The 16,292-nt window shown below is 41.0% G+C and overlaps 1 long non-coding RNA gene across 1 annotated transcript; it reads left to right on the forward strand.

Annotated features, from left to right (window-relative positions):
- The first annotated feature begins 3,160 nt into the window (after positions 1-3,160).
- On the forward strand, positions 3,161-10,162 carry LOC118978982 (uncharacterized). The gene is made up of 3 exons (XR_005064819.1): positions 3,161-3,281; positions 3,516-3,618; positions 9,601-10,162. It is a non-coding gene; the product is annotated as an uncharacterized LOC118978982 (long non-coding RNA).
- Positions 10,163-16,292: the final 6,130 nt, after the last annotated feature.

Consider the following 16,292-nt stretch of genomic DNA (forward strand, 5'->3'; position numbering starts at 1 on the left):
GTGTAAATATGTTCGCCCCTTATGAGTATGACCTTTTAGGTAAGAATGAACTCCCTGAAATGCGAGGTAATACATTCATTCCATTGTCATGTTCATGAGATCAAAGGTGCACGAAAGTTCTTCTCAACTCATCAATTTTCTCTCCATATAGAGGCAGATAAGTTATTGTATATGTAAATCTTCATGTTTTCTTTTCTTGTAGGCATGTGAAATTCACTGAACCTTTATATCACTTTTATAAGATCAAATGTGTGTAGACAGCCCTACCTGCTATTTTTCATACCATGGAGAATTTGGCTTCTCATTTGTTGCATCTATAGTCTCAAACCTCTTTATAGAATCTTTCTTAAGTGATATTAATAGTAATGGTAGTCCTTTATTAATAATGCATAATAACAATAGCTTTCATTAAAACAGCATCAGTTAAGTGATTAGAGAAATGGTTAGAAGCGTGGTTAGAAAATGGGCCTGGAGACACCTATGCTACTAAAGCCATTTATTCTTTCCCTCATAAAACAGAAATAAATAGAATGACTGACTAAGATCTTGAAATTTTGCCACAATTATTTGCCTGAAAACTGGTGTTTTCATTTGTGGGAGAGTTTTCTTAGTGGTATTGGGTGATAGGGCATCCCCAGGAGAAAGAACAGAAAACAGAGGGTTATTTGTGTGATGTCCCTGCAGGCCCTGTGGTTTTCTGTCATTCTTACCAGGCTGGACTTATCATCTGTAGCAAAAATTCGAGCAGGCAGCTAGCTCCTCATCCTGATTCTGTTACCTATGTTACGCAATTAAATGACAACACCTCAGAGCCTCAGTTTCTTTCTCTCATGTGTTAGATGGGAAGAATTATATCTATGTGGCAGAAATTTTAGTAAGCTTGCAAGTAAAACTGCACCTTTGTAAAGTGTCTAAAAAAACTGCAAACACGTCCTGGTAATTCTCAACCAGGGCCTGCAGCCAGTGGACTTCTTTCATGCACTCACACCTCTTCTTCCAGCGTCTCCTCTCCTATACCACTGATGATGCCCATATACCACTGACGACGCCCATGGTGCTCAGGTTGTCTTCTTAGGCACAAGGCGGCCTCTCACGCACACGAAAGCTTAGCTCCTCCCTAACCACTACTGTAGCTCCCTTGTATTACCCGTGAAAGGATAACTGAAGATAAAAGGATTAATGAATTCATCATAAGAAGCTGAGTGTTGATAACCAGGTCCTGTTATCTCTTCCTTTTCTCTCTCTCTCTCTTTCTCTCTCGTTCTTTTCCTTTCTTCTCCTTCCCTTCTTTCTAAGTGGGTACATTACACGAAAATGGATGTGAGGTCATTCACACAGCAAAAAGTGCATAAGAATTAAAACTATAAAATGATGTGCAACAAGGTAGGAAGTCATTATTTAGATAATGTAAGTTCCATGGAGGGGATATTACATAAGAATATGTAAGCAAGGGAAGCTACTGAAATTCATGGCGAAATTTAATGTTGAGCTTTCAGGCACACAAGACGAAAAAAAAAGGAAACATCACAAAAGTATTCAAGAGAGACAAAATTTGCCTACTCTTAATTCTGAGAAAAAAAATTATCAGATGCGTATTCCTAGGTGCCTAAATTGGCTAATATTTTCAATGCAGTTTTTTTAAAAACTAGAGATAGTCTTCATGTGGCTTTGTTAAAAAAAAATAAACATTGATAAAATACAGCTGACATCACTTATATAGAGATTTCTGGGGCACTTGCAGTTTTTTGCAGTGAACTCTGACCTTGACCCTGAGATTACAAAATCCACATCTATGCTGTTAGGACGTGGGACTCATTTTGTACGTGGGAACCTCTGCTATAACCCTCATTTTCTTCCCTTACTTTGGTTTTGCATCTGTATTTTCTTCACTGTATTGGATTCAGTGTGCCTTTCATGAATTTTATGTGCACGTCTGGTTTTTGGAATGGGCGACTCCGAAATGGAGACAGAGTCTTAGAGGAAAAGGCCGAGAAATCATTTAAACCAAGCTGTAGCTGTCATTTTAATTTCCCTGGGAAGGAATCTCCTTGGAATTATTTCACATATAACCTCTCAAAAATATTTTAGTAAGCTCCATTAATCATTGCTTGGCTGTTTCCTAGGCCTCATCCCAAAGGTCTGGTAAGCTTTAAATCCCTAGTGACACCTGGTGGGGAGACCTCAGCTCACCACTGCCGGCTTTCCAAGCGCCTACCTCTTCTTTAACATGCAGAGATACAGGCCCCATGGTAAGGAGCTGGCTGCCAGCCTCCTCAGCTTGCAGTCAGTCTGCTTGTCTCATGCAGGTGTCCTCTGCCAGAACAACACTGATCTAGAGTCTTCCCAATACTCTCTTGGGATTTAGGAGTATTTCCAACCATTGCAGCCCCTAGGAAACAAACAGGAATCTATCAAAGGTCGGGGCTGGGGGGAGAGAGAGAGACAGAGAGATTCGACAGGATCTGCCTCCACTCCCAGCCCTAAGTTACTACACACTGCTTCTTTGTCTGAAAACTCGGAGGTGAAAGATGCTACTTGAGCCGTATGTTTTGTTCAAGCACAAACCAAATTATGCTATACTTGCTTATATCTGAACATATTGGTTTATCTTGCCTAGAGTTTAATTGATGCAAACTTGAACTTCAGTGTGTTGGATTTCAGAGAAAACACCATCCCTGTGATTTAGATTGCTGTTTTTCTTTGAACAAAACACAGAGGAGCACGGCGAATACACTTCAACTTCTATTTATTTCTTCCATTACCACCAACCATCACAAAAATATTGTTTAACCTCGTGCAGTATTATCTCTTGTGCCCTTTACTGTCCAATTGCAAAATTTCTCTCTGAGCCAACATCTGCATCCTTGGACAGATCATGAGTGTGTAAAGTCCATGTTAGCTGATCAAGCGTGGCTTTGTTTGCACTTATTCACTGCACATTGAGCACTGTGTAAGTGGTTTTGCATATTAACTAAGTGCACAGTAACCTTCCTTTACCTCCTCAGAGCTCCACCCCCTCCCATCCGGCCTCCTCCTCGGAAATCAACACTGTTACTAGCTGAGGAAGCTGCCAAGGGGTTGCCATGGCAACTGTTCTGCTTTCAGCAGCTACTTTTCTGGTTTGCAGCGGGTGGGGGGAGAAAAAAAAAACCTGGGAAGAACTAGGCGGCTTTGCGATCAGAGTTCAGATAAAGAAGGTCACAGTAATTTTCGGGCACTGCCTAAAATAACCCAGTGGATTTGAGAGTTACAGCCAAGGAAGCAAACAGGCAAACTAAAAGGTAAGTACAGTGGAAAGGCAATAATTAAATTATTTGGTAGTGGTCTTAAGCCGAAGCATTTCAAATTGGTATCAGTTACCTCATCGAGGATGCTATTTTATGAGCCGCTTCAGTTTTGTCCAGAGCCAAACAAAGATAATGGGTTTTATGAGATTATAAATGGCAAGGGGGGGGGGGGACAGCCCCAGAATGGGACTCTAACATCTGAAAGTCATTTTCAGAAATTTCATTCAGCACAGGAACAATGCAGCATTCAGGCATTATGAGCTGGGAATGCGTGGTGTGCCAGGTCAAGTCAGCAGCCTCGGAGCTGCTCTCAACAGAGTGGTGTGCCAAGGTAGGCTGCGAAACAGTCTCCTTTTCAAAGGGAAGGGCTGAGATTAGGGAAAGGTGCAAGAAGTCAAAATGTGGATTCAGGGCACAAAAGACTGGCGGATTTCGGCGACATAGAGAGCTGTGCTAAAAACTGCTCCAGATCCCTGGCTCCTGGGGTTTCAGCAGCTCCCCGTGAAAAAGCGAACAGTTCACAGTAATTTCTGGCAGAGAGCTGGCAGACAGAGTTCAGGCAGGTCCAGGTCCTGTGAGTGGCAGTGACGTACAGAGTCTGCCCCTCCTACTTCCTGCCTCTGTTCTGCCCGCGGCCCCGCCCACACCTGCTCCCCGCTGACCAACAGACGTCTCGGTGCTTCTCTGCAGCCCGCTACCCCTGGCATTATTTATTCAGCAGTGAGGGAAACGGTGCTGTGACCTTCTTCAGACAAACTGCTATTTTTTGAATCCGTATAGTTTTGTTAAGACCCTGGTAACAGTTACAACACCCAGATAAATTTAAAGGAATTGTAAGTTAGAGAAGCAAAACAAGGACAGAGAAACCAAATGGGGTTGTAACGTGGAGTATCATCCTGGAAATGGTGTCATTAGCATTTGATGACAAGATTGTAAACATTTTTAGCAGAGTAGCAAGTGAAGCACTAAGATCCCAGAGGTTAACCTCTCTTTAAGAGTAGGCACCAGTGCAGCCAGGAGCCTGGAGTCTGGGGCAAGGCGAGCGAGAGAGCTGTTTGTGTGTAGTACTTGTTTCTGACCTGAAATGCAGCTGCTTCTGCCTGCACCGTGATATGGTCTGAATATTTGTGTCCCTTCCACCCCCTGAATTCCTATGTTGAAATTGTAACCTCCCCCCCCCCCGTGATGGTAGTATTGGGCGGTGAGAATTTCTAAAGGGGCTTAAGTTATGAGGGTACAGTCCTGATGAATGAGATGAGTGATTTTACAAAAGACAACCCCATGCCATTCTCGAGCACCTCAGCCCCTCCCACCACCTGAGGATAAAAGCAGAAACCTGCACCTGGGAAGGGCCCTCAGCTGACTCTGACCTCAGACTTCTAGCCTCCAGAACCGTGAGAAATAAATTGCTCTTATTTATAAACTGCCCAGTCTGTGACATTTTGTTGTAGAAGCCCCAGCAGACTAAGAAAGCCCTTATTATGGCAGAGATAATAAGTTTATTGTCAACTTCCCACAGACTTTTGTCACTCACTTTTTAAAATTGTCTCTGGCAAGTAGAGGCACATTGAGGTAGGAAGGGAGAGGTGAAAGGAGGGAAGAAAACACAAATATGGGAAACAGAAATGACTAAAGCAAAGTTAGTCTAAAGCAGGATTCAGATTTTTTTCATGGTTTAGATCCTGATTGGTCTTTGTAGATGACAAGAGAGAGTGAAACAAGTTTGAAGACATAAAATAAGGCCAAAGACTCAAAAGCATTTTATTTAAGCAAAGTTATGCAAAGTACTAAAAGCCAGTCCAGAAGGGGAGTGGATCCATACATCTCATAGATGTATGGACTGCACCTACGTGGGAGCTCCCCTAAATTAAAGCCAAATACTGCGGGTTAGAAACAGAGTGGGCCCTCCCGTGTATGCTTGAGGTAGCTGGAGGCCCTATATGATGTAACAGTGACCCGACAGAGAGGGACACTTCCTCACAGACTGCAGCCAATGTGATTAAACTGTCTCATCAACTTCATACACTTGAGTCTTTCTAAAATGTCAGAAAACCGTGCGTTCACCTGACCGATCTGCCAGGCCCCCAGATAGCTCAGGCAAGCGGTATTAATATTCAAAGACATGCCTCCCTCGAATGGCTGATGGGAGGGATACCAAGTTTAGTCTGTGCAGCAGTCAGAGTTCAGGAATAACACACGGAGAAATAGTAAGGGGGGAAGGAATAAGAGCAAAGAGAAAAGTCAGAAATTCGCTTTAATTCTCCAACAGCTCCTAAGCCATTCCTTTTCACTGACCTGATCTAATTCAAGCAGCTATGATCCCTGTGAAACACTGCCACAGCTGAATTTATTTTTATTTTGCCTGCTCAACGGCAAAGTAAAGCAAATTTGAGAGCACATCACCTTCAGGGAAAAGACTGCAGAGTATTACTCACCACCTCCCTCCTCCCCTCTGTGTGAAAAGGTTAATTTGAATAAGGCTGCTGCTTCCACAAATAGAACAGCAACCAGCACACAGATGCACCGCCAATGAGAATGTTTTGCAGTGATGTCATACTTATACCTGCTCCTTATTATTTGCCGAGTCGTGACAATGTGTTACTTGAATCTCACGTTTTATTGGTGAAAAGCCCTGCCACTCGGAGTGCTTCTGGAGAGTTTTAGATACTGCAGTTTCCTTACAAACCCAGAATTTTTTCAGCTGCTGCATTTCAACAAACTGCTGGAAAACAGTATTGTAGACACTAGCCAATCTTGAAAACCAACAACCTTTTATAACTTACACCCGTTTAACACGGCCTTTGATACTAGGTCCATTTGTTGTGTAAAAGCAGAATTAAGACATGCCTGGTTTTTGTTAAAAATTGTTTTGTTGAACAGAACTTTATTGAGGTGTTCATAAAAAGATTTTGAATAGGGTAAAACTGTCACCACTGGCTAAATGGAAAACAGAACTGTCCCATTTATTCTAGAACAACTTACCCCATGAAACAGAGCTTCTCAAGAAATGGCCCTACGATGTATCAGTTTGCAGGACAGAAGGCTTTGGGACAAAGGAGGGCTACCTGGCTTATTTTTATTCTAAGTGGATTTTTTGGGGGGGCTCAATTAGGTTTTCGTGTCCAAAAAAAATGTATGCATCACATCACTCAGATTCTAAGAGTTTTCCAAGGAAATGCTTGCAGACAGATTTGAAAACAGGGCTACCTATAGTGAAGGTGATGATCAGTTGTGCATGAGCTCGGAATTATTCAACTAACTAAAGGATTCAAAGAAATGTAGTGGTTAGCAGAATGTAAAAATTTAGTTGAGAGTGCAGAATTCGTTGTTGATGATCAAAAAGTCCCCAAATCTATCTAAAGTCTTGTGATTTATGGTGGTGAGTGGGCCAAGGCAGGTCCACAGAGACCTTGAGGACAAAGTCAAGCTGTCTGTGGTTAGCTGGTGAAGCAGAGTGTACGTACTGAAGGTTAATCTGTTACACAGGCAGGTCAGTGTGTTAAATGCCCCAGTGAGAAGGGCAGGGTGTGAAAGGACCAGGTCGGTTTCAGTGAGCAGAGAGAGACTGGACAGGGCTCTTGTGTGGGAGACTGACACAGGAAAGGATGAGGATAATTGGAACAGACCTCCTTGAGTGGCTATATGTATTGTGAGATAAATTTAGAAAAGCAGGTGCACAAATTAGCAAAGACGATGTCAATTAGGAAGCAGTGGAAAAATACCGTTTATTATTTTCAACATCCATATCTCAAATTCCAAGTGTTTTTGAAATGAAAGTATCTCTGTAGCTGTGTATCATGGCTTATCGTCTACTGAGTCTGAGTGAGGGGTTAACTGCATGTCATAAACATCAGGTTATTTTGTATCTTAAACAAATGCTAGTACAAAATTGTGTTGTATTTGAACATTCAATGAGACTCTACTGTGTTAAGTGTATGAAAAATGTGACCAAAATAAAACTTACTGGTGCTAAAAACTAGGGAATATAACTCTCCCCTTTTATTATAGAAGTATCTAAAGCCATATTTATTGTATACTTGACTTTCTCAGAATTTCACTGGTAAGCTGCATGTAAATTTGGACTCCAGAGATATGTCTATAGTGACAGCATCGTGGAAAGTACAGTGGCCTCTGGTGATAGACCAGGGTTCAAGTCTGAGCTCTAATACTTAGTAGTTGTGAGACCTTGATCGTGTTGATGAATCCCTCGGAGCCTCAGTTTTCTGAAGGGATAATGATGATACTGAAATGCAGAATTATTGTGAAGATTAGACTGAATAATGTATGTATGTCTTACTAGTATAGTGCCTGCTCAGTAAATGAAACATGTTTGTCTGCTTTTTGTGTTCATCTTATCATTGCCTTCAAGGTCCTTCAAGGATCTCCTGATCTGGCACCAGGCTGACCATTTTCTTTCATCAACTCTGCTCCAACCAAGTTTAACTCTTGCCCCTTCCCAAATTTGCCTGCAGTGCTTTTTTGCCTTTGTTGACCCTCTCGCCTGTAACACTTCTCCTCCCAGGTCTAACGTGTGCATTATTCTGATCTCAGCTCCAACGTCGACTCCCTGGAGAAATCTGACTCAAAGCCCTGTCTAAAACAGCATCCCCCTGGCTCTGGTCCCCATTTATACGACACTGGGCTTTTTCATTGTCGTCGGTCACTATGGGACCTCACTTTTTATTTGTTCACTCTCTGTTTTGCGCACTTGAATGTCAGGTCCATGTCACGTGAGCTGTGGCAGCTTCGTTTCCCTCTGTGCCCGAGAGCCTAAATCCTGCCTGTCCGTAGTTAACTAACAGTGATGATGTTAACAAACAGTGATTTGTTAAGAAACAGTGAGGATAAAAAAGACATCCGTGGAAACTCTCCACTCAGCAGGAACGTACCGTCACAGGGAAGTGCTTGCACTGACCAGACCGGGGATGGAAACGCCTTGCATCCCACCCAAGTTTAAGATGGATGAGCCAAGGCTGGACTTTTTCCGGACAGACCTCGTACACTTACACAAACCCATGTGTTGCATGAACTGATGGAAGGTTCAGAAAAATTTTAAGATCGTTCTGTTCTGTCCCACTCTAATTAATCACGATGACACAGTAAACTCTCCTTGGGGTTTCTGTTTTCCCAGTGACTGAAGGACAATCTGAGGCAGCGGAGAGTTGTGTAAGCAGTGTCCCTGCTGACATTCCCAGCCAGCCGATCAAACGCCACCTAATCATTCGGTTGCAGCTGGATTTGGCAGGTTTTTTTTTTTTTTTATAAAGAACTGAATTGGAAGGAGCATTGGCCTTTTACATCTTGGCAATGTCAGCACCTGTGGCTGCTACTTCTTCTAGAAACTAATTAACATAATGAAAGTAATGTGAAATAAAATCATTTGCTAGCCAGAATGCTCTTGAAAGACTTTAGATTCATGGTGGAAATTCAGGGTTTAGAGCCTATTTTTTTTTCCTAAGAAAATTGCCTGTCTGATGCTTTCTTCCTTTCTTGCCCTCAATATTCGTTCACCTAGATTAGTGCTCTCCATCCCCCTGCTCCTCCTCCTCCCATCTAGAGATCTTATAAAAATGCAGACAAAGAATGTCCTGAGTGGGGTAAGAAATTTGGCATTTCCAACCATCTTTTAGGTGCAGCGACGCACTGTTGGTCTGGGACCACACTCTGCATGACATCATGCCACCTGTCTGGTTCTGCTCTTCCAAATTAGCGTGTGGCAGTTTGTAATGAAGCGCTTCCCTGCTCCTCCTGGCACATATTTGATCCTATCTGGGTTTAGAGATTTGATTTCCAGGTATGTTCACATCCAGTTGGTAACCAAGCTTCTCTGAGTCCCTCCAAGAAATGTTTCCCTCTATTTGCACAAGAGCTGGCTCATGCAGGCCTTCCTCATCATTCTCCCACAAAACTGTTAGGACCTCTAATTTACCTCCCAATCCCCAGCATAATCTCCACCCAATCCACCAGTTTACATTCTGTCACCATGCTTCCCTTTCAGAGAAGTTTTTTTTTGATGAGGTTACTTCTTTCAAGACCCCTGCTGGTGCTCCTTGCTTAAAATAGAGGTTGGCGTGGGCTCTGTCGTCTGACAAACCTGGGCTAGAGTCCAAGTTTCTTCAGTTTCTTTTTTCTGTAACTGGGGGCAACTTGCTTAACTTCTGAGAGCAACACTTTGTTCACCTGCACAACAGAGATAATGCTACTCATCTCCTAGTGTTTTTACATGATTTAGGTGCAAAACCATAGGTAAAGCACCTGCTACGATGCCAGTTGCCAGCCGTAGTGAATGTCCAGTGATCCTTTTTCTTTCCAGCCTGATCAGTTTTGACTTCTCCAGTCTCACATATGAACACTCTCATGCCCCATTCTTCTTGTCCTTCCTCTAATCCATGCGAATGCGTTCTCTGTCCCCGCTGAACATATATTCCCTGATTCATCTGCAGAGACTCTTCCCATTGTCTCCCACCCAGCAGATGTCCCCGGTTCCTCAGGGCACAGATCCTCATCTTTCTGCCTAGGAAGCCTGGGCCTGCTTACTAGGGCCGAACTTGCGGCTCCCTTCTTGTCTTCCCTCACCACGATGGTCACACGTCTCCCGTAACACACATGCTGTCGTATGCTGCTGTGATTTGCACTGTGGCTGTTGCTCAACTGGATTGTGACCATTCAGTGGTGAGCACTGCCTTATTGGGTGATCCTTAGTGACTTGAGCATCTGTTTAATTAAGGAATCTCATCAATGTGGTATGCACTTTAAAGAAATGGATGCTTCCGTATGATACTCTAGAAATTCTACATGGAGAAAAGTAATTCTGCAAGTTTTCCTGGATGAAAATAATAGCTTCGAGCAGCAACTTTCAACCCTTTCCACCTCGTGGCACACATAAACTAATTACCAAAATTCTGTGGCACACCAAAGAATATATTCTTTGCCTACATGACAGAAAAATAGATGTAAGTTTGATTCGTTCACATCGGATGGCTATTGTTATGTTGGCTGTTGTCATTTTTTTAAAAATTGACAATGTAAGGGAAAAGAAGTCCGTGCTCTTGGATGTGTTAAAAATTGGGGGGTACACTGATTGAAAAATCGCCAACTTAGGGTAGTCATGCTCATTGTCTAGCACATTTTACTATTTTCCAGGCCCTCTTTTTTAAATGCTTTCTATCCACTGTCTCATTGGATTCCCTTGGTTTGTTGTAGGTGCCATGGCACCCATTTTACAGATAGGGAGACTCAACTCAGCCAAGTTAAATGGCCCCCTTGGATACACATTTTATAATTGTTAGAGTAGGGACTGGAACATATATCTGACTCCGAAGATTTATACTGTATTATCTCAGGCAATCTTTTGCCATAGCTTGGTTTCAACTTAAATGTAAAGTACAAGCATGGATCTTTACTAGATGAGAATTTGTGGAGCAGATAACGATATTCTCTGAGAGAATCACCTATGTTAGTGGTCTGGGGACGGTAGCTGTTAGTTACATAAAACAGAACTCAACTATACGATTCTAAAATCTGGATACCTAGTAAATCCTTTCCTTTTTACTTATTTTGTTTTGAGAAGCCATTAAGCAGTCTCCTGAGGGAAAACTATTTTAATGACGCCTGTTTGACTTTCAAAGACATGTTTTCTTTTCACCACACAGTATTTTCAAAGTCAGTCTTTACACAAATATAACGAGATCATGCGGGAGAGCTCACTCCTGCTGTTTTGGAGAGATCACGCTAAATCTAAGGCAAACTGTGAAAACTTGTGTGTGTTATCTGGTTCTGAGAACTGCTAGTTGGAGCGGACCCTACAGGTACTTTCAGGAGGGGAAAGTTTGTCGGCAACAGCCTTTTAGGGAATAATCAAATAGCTAACTGCATCTTCAGTTAATGACAAATTGCTAGTTTGATGAGCAGTTGTGATCCCAAATACGTTTGAAGCATCTTGGCAAAGCAACTACAAACTGTAGGAAAAATTTTCAGTGGGGACTATAGGAATAAAAAGTGGAAATTACTTTCATTCATTTCTTCATTCACTCATTGTTCTTAGAAATGTATTGGAAACCTCAAATCGAGAATCCGTAGGATCTGTAAGGCTTCTGAATCTGTTGGTGGTTTCTAGACCTAGAATATGCAGAATATTTGGAAACCAGGAATGTCTTAACGCTGAAATAGCATTTCTCTATGTGTATTCCCTGGAAGACGAGTTCCATGGACTATTAGATGTCAGGTGAGAAAATAAAATGTTCTAAGGCCCAAGTCCCCAAGAAGCACTGAGTTTAAAAGAGTCAACAGGTGGGTTTTTTTTTTAACTAATAATAGGTCAGTGTGTATTATAACTCTTGTAGGATGGTATAGTTGCGTCTTTTCAATTTATTTTGTTCAGGGAGCATCTCAAAATTATCGATCTGTGGAATAGGCAACGTGGGCCTGTGGACAAGTGTTGTTCCCCACCAGGCTTTCAGTATATTTTGTTTGGCTATGAGCTAATGTTCTGTTCACTGATGTGGCACCATTGAGTCCACGCTGTGCAGACTTGAACTCTAGAGAATGACAAAGAAGGAGTCCCTACTCCTTTGGAAGGAGTCTATGAAATACAAAGATGCAAATATACATAAAAGTGTGATATGACCTATGATATAGGAGTTCTTTCATTATAAATATTGTAAATTTAAGAGTCAAATATATACTATATAGTTTCATAAGCATATTTTAAGTTAGTGAATTCATTTGGATAAGTTTGAAATTTTGTATTTTCTCAAGGCTAAAAACACTATCAACTTTCAACTAATGTCAAAATATTATAGCTAGTAGTAATGCATTGACAAAAGGGGAGAACTTAAATTTTATGTAATCAAACATTTGTGGCATTTCAGAAATCTGGTTTTCAAATCAGAAATCTCGATGTCACTCTTTGTCCATTCTGCATCTTACCATCTGGAAGTCATGGCCTGTACGAACCTGTACAGTGTGGTTAAGAGGGATGAACTTAAGTATATTCTACTATTTAAAAATATTATTTATTGATTTGAGAGAGAGAGAGATGGAAATGTCAATTTGTTGTTCCACTTATTTATGTATTCATTGGTTGATTATTGTATGTGCCCTGATGGGGACTGAACCTACAACCTTGGCATATCAGGACGATGCTTCAACCAATGAGTCACCCAGCTAAGGGGGTATAGTGTCCTATTGCCGTAGCAGGGTCAGTGCGCACAATTTTAAACCCAAAGTTAATGTAAATCCTGGATTCACTTTAGCTAAACATATACCCCCTCATTACAGAGACCTGAGATTTGGCTGTCAAAGTCATTTTTCAGTTTTAGTTTTTCTAAGAAATATGCTTGGAAAACATAGGGAGTAATAAAATACGTGACTAGGAAAGGAAAAGGATACAGTATTTGTAAGTGGATAGAGATGTAGCTCTAACATTGGCTGTGTGTTACCCACTCTTTCCATGTGTGGTAGGGTAAATTTATCTTAGTCAGAGATGCTCTTCTTGCATTAAAAACTCCGTCTTTCATTGGTGCTACTCGTTTTTCCAATGCTCAATAGGCACATGTGGCTACTGCTTGCTGTGTTGAACAGTGCAGGTGTAGAGCATTTTCATCATTGCAGAATCTCTACTGGACCGCAATGTTTATATGCAGATTTTAGACCCACGTGGGAGTTAGGAGTAGGAAAAAAGGATTTTATCAGCATGAGGTAGAGTTTGTGAAGTTATGAAAAAGCATGATGTTCTAAATTCTTTTAAAGTTAAGAGCTCTATAAAAAGAGTTTTATGCTTGAGTTTAAAAAAGAATAAAAAGTACAGAAACGGGGGAAAAAAGTAACCTTTAACTCTATTTAATATATTTATGTCTGTCAATGTATTACTATTAAGGAAAGGAACAAGTTAGCTTGTTTTGATGCTAATCTTTTACATGAATCATAGAACCAGGGACAACTTGGCTGGAAGAACTTTATGAGAATTCAGTGCCATGATGACTCTCAATCGAATGTGTTTGTCCAAAGGTTACAGTTGGAATAAACTCAAAGAGCAGCGTCCCAGAAGGGAAAGATACGTGAGTAAGGGTAGGACCATGGCAGACGGAAACTAGGAAGTTTTCAGTGCCTCGGAGACATTGGTGGGAATGAGGGAAACAGTAAGAATGACGAGAAGATGGAGGAGAACTTTCTGTGATACAGCCAAATGAAACACAAATTGAAACCAATCAAGAAATTATTGTGTGAGAGCCCTGGCTGGTGTGGCTCGGTGAATTGAGTGCGGGCCTGCGAACCACATGATCGTGGTTCGATTCCCAGTCAGGGCACATGCCTGGGTTGCGGGCCAGTTCCCGGTAGGGGACTCACGAGAGGCAACCATACATTGATGTTTCTCTCCTTCTCTCCTTCCCTTCTCCTCTAAAGATAAATAAATAAAATCTTAAAAAAAAAGAAATTGTTGTGTGAGAGAATTTACTAGACAGGCCAATGAGAACTACTATGTAAGTAAGGAAATAAGGGAGAAGGCAATAGGTATAATAATGAAAAACAAAAAAGGGATTATATTAAAAAATGTCACCAATATCAACATACAATTTTAAATATTAAAAAAACTCTGAGTTAATGTTTTAATGTTAAATAGGTCTAATCATAACTACTGAGTTAAGACTCAGGAACAAAGATAAGTATGATCTTTCTGTGAAGAAACAAAAATAAAGAGTTCTAGAACTATGAAATTATCATAGGATTTAAAAATTGACCATTCATTTCATTCTTCATTCATTTCTTCAAGAGTCCCTACTGAAGAGTAGAGTCCCTACTCTGCAAGTCCCTATTTGCAGAGTCCCTACTTTGTCCTGGGCATTGTTGTAGACACTGGGGAACAAAGTCAAGTCGGTGCCCTAACGGAGCTCGCCTTCTGGGGGAAGACAGACAAGGAACAAATCAACAAATATGTAGAATGTCGGATGTTTTTATGTGCTCTGGAAAAAAATAAAGAGCGCTGCAGGGAATCAAGGGTACTGGAAACAGCAAGTACTGTTGACCGATAGCGCGGGCTGCTATTTCACATCATGTGCTCCACATTAGTCTCCCCGGAAAGGTGGCATTTGAAGCAGAGATCTGAAAGAAATGCAGGAGCTAGCATGTAGCCATCTAGGGGAATAGTGTTCTACGCACGGGAATGAATGTACGCAAAGGTCTTGAGCCTGGCTTATGTTTGGACTGTCTAATAAACCGCAAGAAGTTAGTGTGGCTGGAACTGAGTGAAGGAGAAGGGTAGGAGAGGAGTTGAAGTTAGAAGGAAGGGGAGGATCAGAATGTAGGAAATCTAAGCCTTTGCAGGGGCATTGGGCTTTCTCTGAAAGATACGGGAAGCCATTGGAGAGTTGTAAGCGGTGTGACCCAACCCATGATTTGCTGGCCTTTTCTGTCGTAATCCCCTATGTATGCCTTCCACAATACCTTTTCATTTCCTTGCCTCACAAATTGGAGTGGATAGATACAGTTATGTGATTGTTATGGGGTTCTTTCCTACCAAATTATGGGTAAGTTTAATTAATGGTAGAATTTCAATTATATCTTCTAAATAATATCAACATATCTTAGGTTATATAGCAATTATCAGCAAGAGCAAATTGAATTTAGATCCCTTAATCTCCAAATATTCCCCCAAGTTTTTAATAAACTCTCAGTTTTAAGTGCTGGCGAGACATTTTTTGAAAAAAAAAAAAGCCTCTTAGACAGTTTCGATGTAAAACTTTTAGCATGTGCTTGCCAAGGAGTAAATTCAAAACAGAGGGAGTAGATCTTAGAAATTGTCAAGTAATGTCTCTATTTTCTACTTCTTTTTAAAAATGTCTTCAGGGTCAAGTAACTTTGGGCCAGGTGGGCTCCAGCAGTTGCTACAAACCCAACTTCTAGTTTTATTTCCTTAGTGCCAGTGTTTCAGGGGAGGCCAAAGAAAGCAGAGAAAGGCGGAAAAGTTCTCATTCTCTCTTTCCCAGCCTGAGAGTCAAACTCCCAACATGTAAAAAGTATCCCTAATTAAAAAAAGATAGAACAAGGATATCACTTTTGGTTCCATAAGATGAGCTAAAGTGGAAAAATTTCAGCTAATTGAGTGAATAAAATTATGCAAAACTCTTTAAAGCTTTTTTTAAATGAGAAGGAAATTTTGAAGAGGAAAGCAATGAAAATTAATCATCCTTGACAATAAAATGCTTATTGAATCAAAAACCTATTGCATTTCCTGACTAATAAATACATTTCTATTTATTTCAGAGATTATTCTTGGTTGTTGGCGTACAACATTTTTTGTGTGTGTCTGCACTATAGCTATCATTTAATTCATAACATTGTGAACAAGAAGGGGGTTCTCAAAGATGACCCCTAAGGTTTAAAGGTCAAAGGAACTATGGAGAACCAAGAATAAAAAATAAAGATATAAATTCTTGTTCAGGGGGAAGGACAGGAATGGGCGTATGGACTTGTTTCTCCAGTTTTCCTTCAGATTCTTCTTGGGCTGGTTTCATTTCAGAGAGAACAGGCAAACGCCACCTTGCCTCTGCTTCCTAAGTGAGTCGCTGAAAGTTTGAGGTGTGCATGGTGCCACGCCCATACCTCGGTTCAGGTCATTTTGTGTGTTTTTTAACATAAAATTTATCCTTGTAGTTTGAGATTTATTTTTTTGTTTGCCATCTGATAATATGTGGTATAAAATTTAACTGAAAAGAATTACTAGCCTGTTCAATAAAGAAAAGTAGTTTCCAGAATTAGCTGTGGAAACTGGTTTAAAGAAGGTGAATAGTTAGGTCTGGGTTTTGGGGGTAATGTTGAGGAAACCAGGTGGGCTTTAAGCCTGGATGGGTTTTCACTGTACTCGTATGTTCAGTGGCTCTTACAGGACCGACAGAGACAAATAGGGAACTTAGTGGGACATCATTCGGCTAAGGACTGCAATTAAACTGCTATTTTGTTATTTATTTATTTTTAAATTGGGATATAATTGACATGCAACATTTTATT

The sequence above is a fragment of the Sturnira hondurensis genome, unplaced genomic scaffold (genome assembly GCF_014824575.4).
Source record: "Sturnira hondurensis isolate 20B ecotype Veracruz unplaced genomic scaffold, ASM1482457v3 Scaffold0022201, whole genome shotgun sequence".
Classification (NCBI taxonomy): domain Eukaryota; kingdom Metazoa; phylum Chordata; class Mammalia; order Chiroptera; family Phyllostomidae; genus Sturnira; species Sturnira hondurensis.